This window comes from Budorcas taxicolor, chromosome 5, assembly GCF_023091745.1.
Source record: "Budorcas taxicolor isolate Tak-1 chromosome 5, Takin1.1, whole genome shotgun sequence".
Classification (NCBI taxonomy): domain Eukaryota; kingdom Metazoa; phylum Chordata; class Mammalia; order Artiodactyla; family Bovidae; genus Budorcas; species Budorcas taxicolor.
In genome coordinates this window covers 104,335,877-104,349,789 of record NC_068914.1, presented here as the reverse complement: position 1 = coordinate 104,349,789, position 13,913 = coordinate 104,335,877, and the positions used below count along the sequence as shown (strand labels likewise).

Here is a 13,913-nt window from a genome sequence, read left to right as displayed (position 1 = left end):
AGCAGAGCCCCAAACCTGCATGCATTTCATGTAACAATGACATGACTCATGAGAAACACATCACTGAGAGTAGGGGCAGGCTGGGGACCCCACTAAAAAGACGTGACCCACCGGACTTGGTGAGCACTCAGCAGAGGCTAAAAATATCTTCTTTAAAAACCAACACATGTAAGAATTAAAGATTTTAAAATTAAAAAAAATAAAAAATAAAAATAAAAATTAAAAAAAAAAAAAAAAAAAAAAAAAAAAAAAACCAACATCTCTGGGGAATCCCTGTTTCAGGTTCTAAGAAAGCAATACGTGGGATCTCATGGTGTCTCATGACATGCATATGAAATAAAAAAGGTGTTTTGCATTGAGTAAAACTTACTTAAAACCTTGCTAAGTGTTCTTGAGTTTGAGCTTCAATTTAATGAGCTCCCTAATCTCCAGTGGGTACTTTTCTTCCACACTACCCCCCGATTCTTATATTTCATAGGACTCTGAATGGAAAAATCTTTTCCCTAAATTTCTGTACTGTTAATAAAATTCAATCCTGTGTGCAAGGAGAAACACTGGATGTCAGAACATATAAATTCTCATCATAGTCATGGCCTTGAGGAGTTGCATGATCTCAGGAAAGAATGTTAATTTCTCTGTTTCAACTTTTTAAGTAAGACCAACCCTAACCCTGATCCATACAGGGTTAGCAAACTACAAACTACTTTTCTTTGCTGAAGAGTATTTCAAAAGTAAATATCTAAGATATCCTTTGGATCAATTGCTATCTAAATGATCCTTAAAATAAAAATGGAATACCTTCAGCTTCAAATAGAGCCTTCACAGAGAGATTTTTTAAATCTGTGAACTAAGTTGAAGGCAGAAAATGTTTAGTTATCTACTTTTACAAAAATCAAGGAAATCTCACATGCCACTTCTACTAGGATGAAACCATAACCTTTCAGATAAAGTTGAAAGCTCTTCTGTGCTGAACAGTAAGTTGTGTACACACTCCACAAGGATATACAGAGTGCAGTCAGAACACTTCTGCATGATACAACATGATGGTGGTTTTTCCACATCCAGAAACTGAGACATTTCCTGCCAGAGCATCCTCCAAACTCCACTATTGTGTTGAAACTGTAAAATCTTTCTAAATCAGGACTGACTTCCTCCTATTATGCTTTAGAGGCGTCTTTCTGGGAAGGGTAGATTCAAGGCAAAAGGTAGGAATTCCTGCAGCACCACCCAGTGGAAACATAAGAGAGAAAAAAAAGGAGGGGGGCAAGAGAAAACATGTTGAATTAAACAAAAGTCATGTCATAAACTCTGCTAATTAAAACTCTGGACAGTACACTTTTCCCATCAATGGTGACCAGCAATATTTTGCTTAACAATTGTGTCCTCGGTCCTCAGGCCATTCCTTCAATGCACCCACACAAATGATCGACATCACATCTGCCTGGTCTCTCTCACAAATGTGTACACACATACGCATACAAGGCCAGGGAGAAAGGAGTCCCCGGTGGGGTCAGGAGTGGCCTGCGACACCATCCCTTCCTTGCAGAAGGGCCCCCAAGGGACTATGGGGACCAGGAAGTCTGCACAGCTGTGCTCGGTGTCCCCGTCCAGCTGCAGGGTCGGGCATTTCCTGGTAGAAAGGTAATCATCTGTGCATCTTCCCCTTTTCCTGGTCTGAATGCACTCAGTCTGGGCCACCTCCAACATCTGCAGGCATTTCAACCTCCTGCGCTTCCCCCCGAGTGGGAAAGGCTCAGAGCTTCCCCTTCCCCTGTGGCCCTGATCTCCAGTCCCCCAAACTCTCTCCATGGAGACCACTGCTTCTGCTCCTCTGTCTGACCAAAGCCTCCCACAGGTCGTTGCAGTCCATCTCAATTCCACTTACCACCATCATCTGAACACGTCTCTTGGCAGCGACTGCTTCTCACGCACACATGACACATCAGGCTCCTGAGCTTGGGAACAGGATGGAGCAAAAGGGACCCTTGACCCTCTCCTCCCAGCTTTCCTTCCCAGAGAGCCCTGGCATCGGCCAGGAGAGGGAGAGAGCTGTGGTCTTCCCGGAGACACTGGAAACTCTCGTCTTCTCTACCGAACTTAAAATAATCAAAGTATCATTTCCTCCATGTCCTGGCTATTGTAAATAGTGCTGCAATAAACATTATGGTGAATGTATCCTTTGGAATGGTTTCCTCCGGGTATATGCCCAGGAGCAGGATCGTTGGATCATATGATAGTTCTATTTTTAATTTTCTTAAGGAACCTCCACACTGTTCTCCATAAAATCCAAAAAAGAGAGGGTCTATGTATACGTATGGCTGATTCATTTTGCTGTACAGCAGAAAATACCACCACATTGCAAAGCAATTATACTCCAAATAAAGGTTTTTTTGAAAAAGCATCGTTTCTTCAATCATATCTGAATGCCTACATCACTAAAAAGAAAAATGGTCACCAACATTAACACTCCTGGTAAAGTTATCTTTCCCTTTTCCTGGAATAAGTCCACCAAAACCATTTTCCATGTCTTCTAAAAATAGAAAACGATACTAGTTAGCTGATCTTGACATTGTTTAGAAGTATATGATCGGTGTTAGAAACGTTACAGCATTTTTGAACTGTTTACAAATGGCTAATGATAATATAAATATAAACCTTTCCCCTTTCCTTTTTCTGGAGTGTAACATTTCACAAAATGTGCTGGTTTCTGAAAATGTCAAAATTTGGCTGGGATATATTGACTAACATTAGCTAGTTTGGGGGGCCTTACTATATATAGTACTGTTACAAAAATAGTGTTAAGTTCCTGGTATTTGTGACATCTTCTTTAGGGAGTCTGGAGAAGCACAAAATACCTGCCTTTCAGGGGTGGCTACCTAAGCAAAGATCCACACTTACTTGAGCATCATTACTTCTCGAGTGCTCTTCTTGACAAAAGGCTTGGCATGGTTTAGAAAATGCAAATTCTCGGCCTCAACATTTATACATAAATCTGGTATGATAATATATTCACATTGGAAGGGATCTATAAAAAACAGTGACTCTGCAGTCTTCAAAATATCATCACCTGCTCATGTGGTGGACATCTGCGGGGGATTTTAGCTGCATCTCAAGTCATGAAGGTAGAGTCTCACTTTTATAGCTTTGCTGTCTCCATATGCATAATTCTCTCCCACATTTTTGTAGAGATATCAAGTGTAGCTATATGTGACAAGTATGGTACCAAAATGCCGAGTTTCTTCTAAATTCAAATAACTGCTAATAAAGTTCTTTTTAACATGAAGCGAAACTACAATGGCGTGAAGGTAAAATGGCAAGCAAAAGGCATCTCATTGTTTCACAGAACATCCATTTCAAAAATCTAGCCTGACTTGTAGATAAACTGTAGAAAGTGGAACACATTTAAAGTATCTTGGTGTTTCTGTTGAATATGATTACTTGTATCTTTTTTTTTAAGTTGCAAAAACAGATAATGAGTGATTTCAAAACTAATCTTCTCCAAGGCATTATACTTAAAATCTGTTTATTAACCCCCAAACTGCAATGAATAAATGAACAAAATAACAATGAAACTGTCATCAAGTGGAAGACTGAGAGGTCATTCATTCGTGTCAGGCTGATGTGCACACGTTTCCTTTAAGACACCAACAAAAGCATCCAACAGAAAAGAATGGTTGTTGCTGGCATCAGCATCCAACATCAGTGAGCCAAAAGCCTCCTCACACACCTTAACTCCCATGCAGGAATCTGCCATCCACCAAGTCGGTTTAGCCCTTTTCTTACATGTCACGTAAAACTCGTTCCTCTGCTTACTCTTCCAATAATTGTTCCACACAAATATATTAAGTGCACAAAATAAACGCCAGCTTCAACTTTAGATGATCTTTTCCCTTTGCTGAAGAAAATCACCCTTTCTGTATTGGAAGCATTTGGTACATATACGATCTTCTCCATCAAGGTCTGAAGGTCTGTTTTCCTGAAGACAAATTGGTATGTCTTAATATCTAGGCGGCTCAGTGGGTAAAGAATCCACCTGCAATACAGGAGACGCAGGAGACTTGGGTTCAAGCCCAGGGTTGGAAAGATTCCCTGGAGGAGGGCACGGCAACCCACTCCAGTATTCTTGCCTGAAGAATCCCATGGACAGAGGAGCCTGGCAGGCGATAGTCCATGGGGTCGCAAAAAGTCGGACACGACTAAAGTGACTGAACACGCACAGCATGTACAATATTTAGGTTAAAAAAAAAAAAACAAAGGATGTGGCAAAGCCTGGAGGAGGGTGCTGTTCTTGTGGTTCAGTTCTGATTTAAATCAAAGCAGGGCAAAACTCTGGGGAGCAGTGATGCTGAGCTTCTGGGAGCCCCAAGTACTCATTTGGTTTGCTTTAAGACATCTTTTAATAGCATATACTTCTGTAATGAAAGTAATTCACTTTAGGAAATTGTTTAACACTCTTCAAAGTTACTCAGTGCATCCAAGGATCACAAATGCAGAATTGAGAATCAGTGCTAAAGAACCTAAAGAAGTGAATGAAGCAAAGTCAGGAACGCCAAGTGGCTGGATGAGCCATGCTTCTGGTTTTGCCTTGACTATCAAAGATGGAGAGGGCTCACCAACAGCCAGTCTTCCCTCCTCTAGAGACTCAGCACCATGGGACCAGCATCTCTCTCTCCACCTGGGGTTTAATCACTTCCAACCCTGACTCAGAATATCACTGGGAGAATCTGGAGATATTTGTCCTAAAATGCTTCTAAAATAAAAGAAAGAAAGAAAGAAAAAACCTAGCCATGCTCTACTACCCAACACCTTCTGGTCTAAATGATCAATATCTGGAGTTTGAAAAACAGGCAGGAAAGTTAGCAAAAATAGCTTTCCCACAACCCTCATGAAGTCTAAAATCCAGAGGATTTCAAATGGAAGACCATACAGAAAAGATCAAGGAGCTGCATCCACGTAGTCTTCAAAGGATGCTAAGTGGTTTGGTCCCTTCCTGGATGTGCTATACGGGGCTTGCTGAAATTATGATGTACCTGGGCTTTCTTCTCTCCTGAAAATTATATTTTAAAAAATCCAAGCTCTTTTGAGTTCTCACAGTGAAGTAATGATTCTTTGGGATGGGATGAAGAGGTCTGGCAAACTTTCCCTTATGCCAATCCTCTATATAGAACTGGGGCTTGAATCTCACATGAGAAGAGGGACTCTGTGGAGAAGCAGCAAAAACTGAGACCACATAGTGTCTCATTCTCTTAGACTCATGCGTTGCTCCTGTAGCTCCACCTACGGAGGCACACACACATGTGCGTGCACACGTACACACACGCCAATGCTCCAGTAAAGGGGTACTGAGCAAGTTACCTCTCCAGTTCACTGAGTATTAATCAGAGACATATTCTTAACTATTTGTGTTGGGAAACTGTTCTCATGTCTACAGCCTTTTCCATTTGCCTAACGGAACATTCTGATTTTCCTGGGATCTCCTGTCACCATTCTGATAATGATAAGGACTTACAGGTGTAAACATCTTAAGAATTCCTGCAGTTAATTCCTACAGAGAGACCCTGCAGTTACGCGGGAGCACATCCCGGAATACATTCCGGGGCTTGTTTTGTTGTGGTAGTTGTCATAATCTCTCTCTTCTGACAATTAACTGCAGGGAGAAAAAAAATATTGCCTAATTACACCTTCTGATTAATCAAGGTTTGACTATCAACAAACTACTCCTCGGCAAAACCCAGCTGAAATTAGCAGCAGATCTAGCCCTCAACTGAAAACAATTTAGGTATTTAATTATTCATCCTTTCATCAACACACAGGCAGTCTTATTATTTTAAAATTCAATCAGAAAGGTCATTTATTGTAAGAAGTTATAAACAAAAGCTACACAAAGGTTTTAGTATAAATGAAGAAGCACTTTTAACAGTGAGTGTTATGGAACTCAGCCCAAGGAATCTATGGAAATTTGGTCAACTGAAGTCTCAATAAAGGACTATGATTGCTGTAGAATGATTCATTTTAATATGGAAAGAACTTTACATTGAGATTCTTTCAAACTGTACTATCTTATAAATTACCTGTTAACCAAGCATTCTGAGTATAACACTGATATCAAAACAGAGCTAAAGTTTGTCCTCTCAGATGATAACACACTAACCTGATCTCTATAAATTCACAAATCTGGACAACGATATATCCTCTATAGAGTACCTTCTTGGCTGTCTCTTTGGTTTAACCAAGAGATAGGCCTCTTATTAATTCAAATAACTTACTAAGAAGAGCTGGATTTAGGAATAGCAATGAAGTGCTTTATCAAGTTCACTGGCAAAATGGAGGGAGAAGAGCCATCCTGACAAAATCTTTCCCCTTCAGATTGCTTTTAACGCAACGGATGTCACATATTGTACAAAGGGCTGGAATAAATACAAGGATGAGAAAAGATGAGGCCCAGTGGGAGCTTACAGACTGTTGGGCAAGACTTATGAGCAATACATCTTGATACATTCATGTGCAGATATCCCTCAGTTTCTGAATCTAATGAATTTCAGGGTTTGGCGGTGACTTCGGATAACAAGGAGTAGCCAGCTATCAAACCTACATGATTCCTGAGTTTTGAATAAGGAGTATTAATGAATAATGAGAAATACCAACCCTATCTCCAGAAATAAACATCTGAAACTGTTGGGTACCTGCGCTTGGATAGCAAGAATCTGCAGAGGAAGAATTCAGGTAAAAGGAAATCACAAGTAAAGCCAGTGGCAAGGGCTCTAAAGGCCAGGGATGGAAGATAGGGGAGATCTGGTCTGGAGACCTGGCAGAGGTTTCCCCGGGAAGAGATGGTTGAGCGGAGACCTCAAAAGTGTAGTGAGAGAAGTTGATGGGAACAGAGGACCAGGAGGGGATTCCCAGAAGAGAGAAGAGCATTTGGAAGGGCCCAGTGCTCAGAGAGCACGTTACACATTTGAGTGCTTGAGGAAAGGCCAGTGGAGTTGGCCTAAATCACAGCATGCCGCTTACATTAGAGATTTTTGGTCTGTATCCCAGCTGCAGCCACTGGGAGACTGTAAGCAGAGGAGCCACAGGGTCGGAACTGGGTTTGAAGGACTGCTCTAGCTTGTGGGCAGGGAAGGGACCGGAGGGGGTGAGGGGAAATGTGGACCCCCTCAGATTCAGCAGGGGGAAGGATTTTCAAATATGATCAGGAGGAAAGAGCAGGGACCCAACCCGGTGACCAAAATCTTATCCGGGCCACTCAGTACCCAACCTGGAGACAGTCACTGGTGTTCCCAAGAATGAGGCAGTCGTGGTCTTTAGAAACAAGAGGTGCCTGCCATAAACCTCAAGAGGAGGAGGAAAGGGAGCTTGGCACCTTCCCTCCGGTGATCCTGATTCAACAAGGGGCAGAAATGGGATTGAAGGGAAACTTACGGGGAATCCCTTTTTCCGCCACCAAACAGTTTCAAAAACTTGCTGCCTGTCTCTCAAAGTCAGCTTTCAGGGGATGACAGCCAACATTCACTTTACACTTTCACAACTCCTGGAAGAATTCAAGTTCTCTATTCTTAAAAAAAAAAAAAAAAAAATCCAACAAAAATAGGACTTTGGATCTAACTCTCCAACCACTCTATCCTCTGGCCAGGAAAACCTCCGTCCAGGGAGATCAAGTTAGCCTCTAAACCAAACTTGTTTTAAGAGAATCTACTTTTTCCCACAACATACATATGACAGTTGGTTAGCATAAGTGATACTAAATAGTGTAGAAGGGATTTGTTTTTCCTCAAAAACAAATACAGGATTACAGGATGATGAGGAAATCCACACATTTTGACAATTTCTTTTTAACCAAGCAGATCAAGTAAAAATACTACAGTATTTTATTCTAGTGCTCTGGGGTTTAGTAACATGGTAGGATCATGAAATTGCCATAATATAATAAAAAAATAATAACCAGGGAATGTTTCTAGATGATAGAAATTTCTCTCCTTGGAGGTAAGGGATGGGGATTACATAGGTGTATAGTATAACACTTCAGATCTGTGCAATTTCATGTATGTAAATTATACATCAGTGAAAGAAATAAAAAGACACAAAGAGTCTCAGATTCATTCTACTTTTGGAGTAAATGACCCCTAACCTCACCAGACAGTCTCATCACTCCCATATTTATACTTGGAAAATTAGGAACTGTCCTTAGATATGGTAACTTTGAAAATATTTAGGATGCTATGTGCTTTCAAATTTCTCTTTAGAGCATGCATATGAGTAAATTTATTTTAATCCAATTCAAATCAGAATCTATTAGCATAACTATCATCTTAATTTCTTTAAAAATATGCAAATAAATCTCACAGCCAATTATAAAATAATCCCATTTAATTCCTAATTTAATAATAACTTTCCAGCAACTGTAAATTAAAACACACAAAGTGGTCTGTGAGTAATTCCTAGTGGCAAGTCAACCAAATTACAACTTATTGAAACGGTCAATCCAAAGTTTATTTTTAAATTGCTGACATATATTTGAGTTTCCAGTAATGGATGAAAACAATTTTCATTTGGGTTGTGGGTAGGGATGATGAGGAGTCAAATTTCTACATAAAAGACTGACTTATCTACCATTTTTGAAGGCCCATAGGATGTGTTAACATTGCACCCCAGACACAGAAAAATACAAACTAATGGTTACTGAAGGGAAAAGAGGACTTGGCAGGGATGAATTAGCAGGTTGGGATTGACATATATATGATACTATACATAAAACAGGTAACCAATAAGGACCTACTGCACAGCAGAGGGAATTATACTCAATATTTTGTAGTAACCTATAAGGGAAAAGAATCTTTAAAGGCATATACATAATTGAATCATTGTTGTACATCTGAAATTAGCTTGTTATTATAAATCAATTATGTATCAATCAAAAGGAAACAGTACACACACACATACACACACACTGATCATTCAGTTTACTGAGGCTGTATTCTAAGTGGCAAAACCAGAATTTTCACGTTCTCACTGCCACAGTCTCAGCCAAAAAGCTGGATGATCTCAATTCAAATTGGTCACGGGCAATAATAATCTTGAACTGAAAATTCACTGAAAATACCAATTTCAAAGTTCGGAAACTTTACTGATATAAAATGAAATGCTAATGAATAAGAGTCACCCAATGTGCAAGAAGCACCTTCTTCTCTTCTTTATAGTTAGAGAAGTTCAAGGTGTATTTCTGGTCTAACCTAGTTTCTCTGTTTTCACCACTGAGCATTCTATTTTGATGTGTAGCACCCTGGACTTCCTGTTACTACATCTTGATATTCTTCTGCAAATCATGACTCATCCTTAAATCACAGAGAAGCTCATCAAAATCCCAAACTTCACAGCATATATGAATTCAGTCTTTCATGAGGGCAGCATTCTTAGAACATGACTTGGGAGCCACAGAGACAAAAATACTGAAAGAGTTCATGTAAAAATTATGTCAATTCACTGTTGAGTCAACACATTTATTGGATCAATAAATACAAGCTCTTTGGGTGGTGATTTTGGTCTCAGGACAAGTTATTAAACTGTGTTACACGATATGGTAACTGAAAATAAGTTACAAAACAGAAAGTATAGTGTGACTCCAATTAAAAATTTTGTGTGTGCATGTGTGGGTATGTGTGTATGTATTTTAAAAGATCAGAAAAAAAAATACACTGAAGTGTTAACAGGGATTATGGGAGATGTTTATTTTTTCTTTGTGGTTTTCTCACTCGTCCTAAGATAATTCACATTAATATTTTTATAATAGAAAAAAACAACTAACCTTTAGAAAATACTGCTATACTAATGTGACCTCAAATATGTCAATCTATGAAGGCAAAGGGGATTACAGATAAATAATAAAACATGAAAAATCTTGCCTTAAACATACAGAAACATCTGCCAGAAATAGAGCCCTTCATTCAAATGACCACAACTGCTCATCTGTACGTGCAGGTATTGGCCCTTGGGGCAGAAGCTGTCTGCCCACAGTCAGGTCAAACCCAAAAGGGATAGAGAATCTTGTTTCTTTTAAAGTTTAATGAGGAACCCCAGGTCTAGAAATCACAAAGATGGCTCAATCATTCCCTGGGACTAGAACGGAGCAGAGCCATTAATTAGTAAGCAGTAATTCATCATCAGCAAAAAAACAAAAAACAAAAAACTCTATTCCAGGAAGTCACATCCTTAGATAAATTTTTTTTCCAGTGTATTGGGTTTATTTGGTGTTGGTTTTCTGAATCTGATAAACATATAATTGGGCAGCACAGGATGCATAAAATCCAGTATCTGACAGCTAAGAATGGAATATTTTAATTTATATGCACTGCCTGGAAGCCCTTTAAAACCGATTTCAGGGAAAGACTCATGTTCTAAAAAGTTATTACAAATATAAATTTCAATATAGGATCTCACAACTACAGTTATTATGCATTACCAGGTTTGAATTATTAAGCTTTTTTTTTTAATAAGAGAAGGTCTTTCATAAATGTTTAGCAAACATCAAAATTAAAATAGGGCTGAAAAAAAAAAAAAAAACCACTGCTCTCCCCCATCTGGGCTACTGCCATTCTGGCCTAGACAGCATTAGTACCAGGTGAGTGAGGTGCAGAGAGGGTCTAAGTCACCTCACAAAGGCACACCATCACACTGTCATTATTTACATGTCATTCCACACATACTACGAACCAAAAAGAGAGAAAGGGAGAGAAAATTCATGCCTACTTTGTTATTCAACATGACAGAAAAGTGCCAATGATGATTTTTATATGTCCTATTTGTTGAATGAATTCATACGAAAGTTATCATCTTCATCATTAATGTAAACAAGAGTTTCTCAATCTGGGTACTCCTGACATTTTGGGCTAGAAAATTCTTTGTAATGGGCTATCCTGGGCATTGTTGGATGTTCAGCAGCATCCCTAACCTCTACTCAGTAGATGCCAGTAGTACGCAACCAAAATATCCCTGGATATTGCCAAATATCCCTTGGGAAGCAAAATTACTCTTAGTTGAGAACTGATATAAATGAACATCATGCATTCCAAATAATAACTTATCAGAATAAAGAACTTGACCTCCTTTTTGTTTTGAAGGAAATGTAGTCTACAGAGAAGAATATTTACAACCTTCATCCTTAAGATAGCTCCTGCATAATGATGCTGCCTTTGGAAAGCTTTTTTCCTTATCTATTTATTGTAAGTTTTGTTATCCTACTTACAGCTTTCAATGCAACAATTTATTGAGCATCTACTCTGTGCCAGGTGCGGTGTTGGGGACATCCTGTACTCATGTCCACTGACTCACACCCTGGTGGGGCTGGTTGGGTTGTTTTCAGGACACGCTTTGCCACCAGAAAAGAAACACTGAAAACCTTAAAAACCCCTCAAGAGAGCAGCATGTCCTTGTCAATGAAGGAGACCTACAGTGCCAATCAGGTTCCTTAAAATTATTTACCCTTTCCAGTAACTACACATTTCCAACATTGAAAGGTTAAAAAAAAAAAAAAGCCCAGAAGGCCTTGGCTATATTTGGCATAGAATGACCATCAGGGGTTTTACAGGGAGGATCATTACTGGAAACCCTAAAAACATTTAGGGACAGTCTTCTTCTTAACTGTCTGACCCGCGAGCCCTCCTAACACAATTTGTAATTTTATAATCCCCATAAATTGAAACTCATAACTGACCTTTCCCAAATAAAAGTGTATCACAGAGAGAGAGAGAAGGGAGAGATTTCACAGGGTATTCTGTTTGCCAGTAAGACTCAGAAATCAATTTGAGCTCATTAATAGATGCCTGCAACACGCTCGGTTTCTCATCACCTCCGCCGCACCCCCCCTCCCCCTCCAACTGAAGCACAGATGAGAGAGGATGGGTGTGTTTGAGCTGCTTGGGTAATAGAAACTTCACACACACACACACAGGCGCGCGCGCGCGCGCACGGACAGCTAGGAGAGAAAAACCTTGTAAGCCCAAAATCCAAAATGACTTCAAAGTTTAAGATGCTGCCCTGAAATGGTTCGTTGGGCGACTTGCCCCTCTAAGTAAATAAAGCCGTAACTTGTCTCGGTCTCCAGCGCAGGGCTCCCCCGGCTGACAGTGGCTGCACAAAACCCCTCCTGTGCTGAGCAGCGGAAACTCCTAATGAGATTAGTTGGTGTGTGTGCAGACATTACTTAGCAATGACTAAAGGGGCTCTCTTCCTGCAGCAGCCAGTGGAAAATTCAGGGAACTTTTTCCCCCTGCAGCAGCAGAATCCCTTTAACCCTCTCCCCAGCCAACTCCAAAAACAACTCAGCCTCTCCCGGCGTCCCCCACCTCCCGGCTGGGGTGCTGGGGGAGTTAAAGACCCTCCAGGGGCTTCCAAAAGCGGGAGGGTGGGAGGGGGCCGGCGGGGAAGGGGCGGGTGACCCCTCGAACACTACAAAGGAAACTGTAAAAGGCACAAATATATAAACCTGAGAAGGAGCAAACCACAGTTTCTTTGTGAGCTCCTCTAGTGAGTCATTTTCAAGATGCTGTCTGCTGCCAGTTTCAAAGCGGAAGCGCATGGCAATTAGTCTTGCCGTTTCCAGACAAGCCAGAAACTCTCCCGACACTCGTTTTTTTTTTTTTTCTTTTTCTAAAAAGCCCCTTTTGCAGTTTCTGAAATAACATTTCTTTCTCCCACCCCCACCCGCCGCCTAACTGCAGCTTGTCCTCAAGATGATTCCGTTCAGAAAACGTAACAAAAATCCAGACCTCCGATTTTTCTTTTAACCCTCCAAAATTGTGATTCCTACCCCCTAAAGTTACAGTAGCATTACAGGCCAACATTCAGTTGCAAGTTGAAGAGCCCTATCCCAAACTGCTGGGGGCTCCAAGACCATCGCCTGCCTGCCGGGTCCTCCTCCCAAATCGTATCCAGTAATGACTGCCGGCTTTATAAGGTCCAGTTGGGCGTGCGCCTGGGGCGGCGACCCGGGCTGGGGGTCACCTGCCGAGCCAGAGGGGATGCGGCCCCCAGCCCCGCCGCTCGGCTCCCCACGCCCTCCTCTTCCCTCCCCACCCCTGTTCTCCCTGAATCCGAGCATCCGTAACCCAATGCAACCCCGAGGAAGTCCCAGCCCCCCTCGAAGGTCAGCGGTGGTCCAGCCTCCCGGCACGCAGCCTGCTCCAGTCACCGATCCTCCCGGGGACCCCAAGTCTCACCGTCCCCCGCTCCTCCGGCGCGCCCCCTCCTCCGGGCTCGCAGCATAGCCCAGGGTGGGGTGTGCCCGCGCCGGGTGGCCGCAGCCCCCGGGGCCGGCGCGCGCGGACCCAGGCGCAGGAACATCCCGCGGCGCCCACTCCCCGCGGCCTCCCCGCAGCCCCCGGGCCTGCAGCCTCCTACGCCGTGCCCACCCACCCCACCCCCACCAAACCACACAGAAGAAAGGAAAGAAAAAAAAAAAAAAACACAAACCAACCCCCACGAAACTTTGCAAGTGTCCGAGCAACAGGCACGAACCCTACTACCTACCCAGTTGTGGAGGAGCTTTCAAGATCCTTCTTCGGGGGAATTTCTAGGAGGAACCGGGCGAAAGCCCCCGACTTTCCATGCTGACAGGCGTCTGCAGACGGTCTGTTGCTCTTGTAATGAGATCCTGATTTCCCCCCCTTTTTTTTTCTTTCTCTCGCTCCTCTTTTTTTTTTTCTTCCCCCCCTCTGGTGTGTGTGAGAGCAGGAAGTTGGAGCAGTCAGGCCGAGCCGGCTCACTTCCTTTACTGCATTATTCCCCAGGCGGTGTGCAGTCTGTGTAAACAGGCTTTTCCGCCCCGCGCCGCGCGCCCCGGCCGCGGCTGTGCGCCGGGGCTGGCCGCCGAGGCCCGCGCATACTCCGCCGCCCCGGGCCCCGCACCGAGCCCGCGCCTC

At 42.2% G+C, this 13,913-nt stretch overlaps 1 protein-coding gene across 1 annotated transcript in view; it reads right to left on the bottom strand.

Annotated features, from left to right (window-relative positions):
* ELK3 (ETS transcription factor ELK3) overlaps positions 1-13,646 on the bottom strand; it is a 68,771-nt gene extending 55,125 nt beyond the window's left edge. The window contains exon 1 of the mRNA XM_052640068.1: positions 13,522-13,646. The gene's annotated coding sequence lies outside the window, so the exon portion shown is untranslated. The remainder of the gene's footprint in view (positions 1-13,521) is intronic.
* Positions 13,647-13,913: the final 267 nt, after the last annotated feature.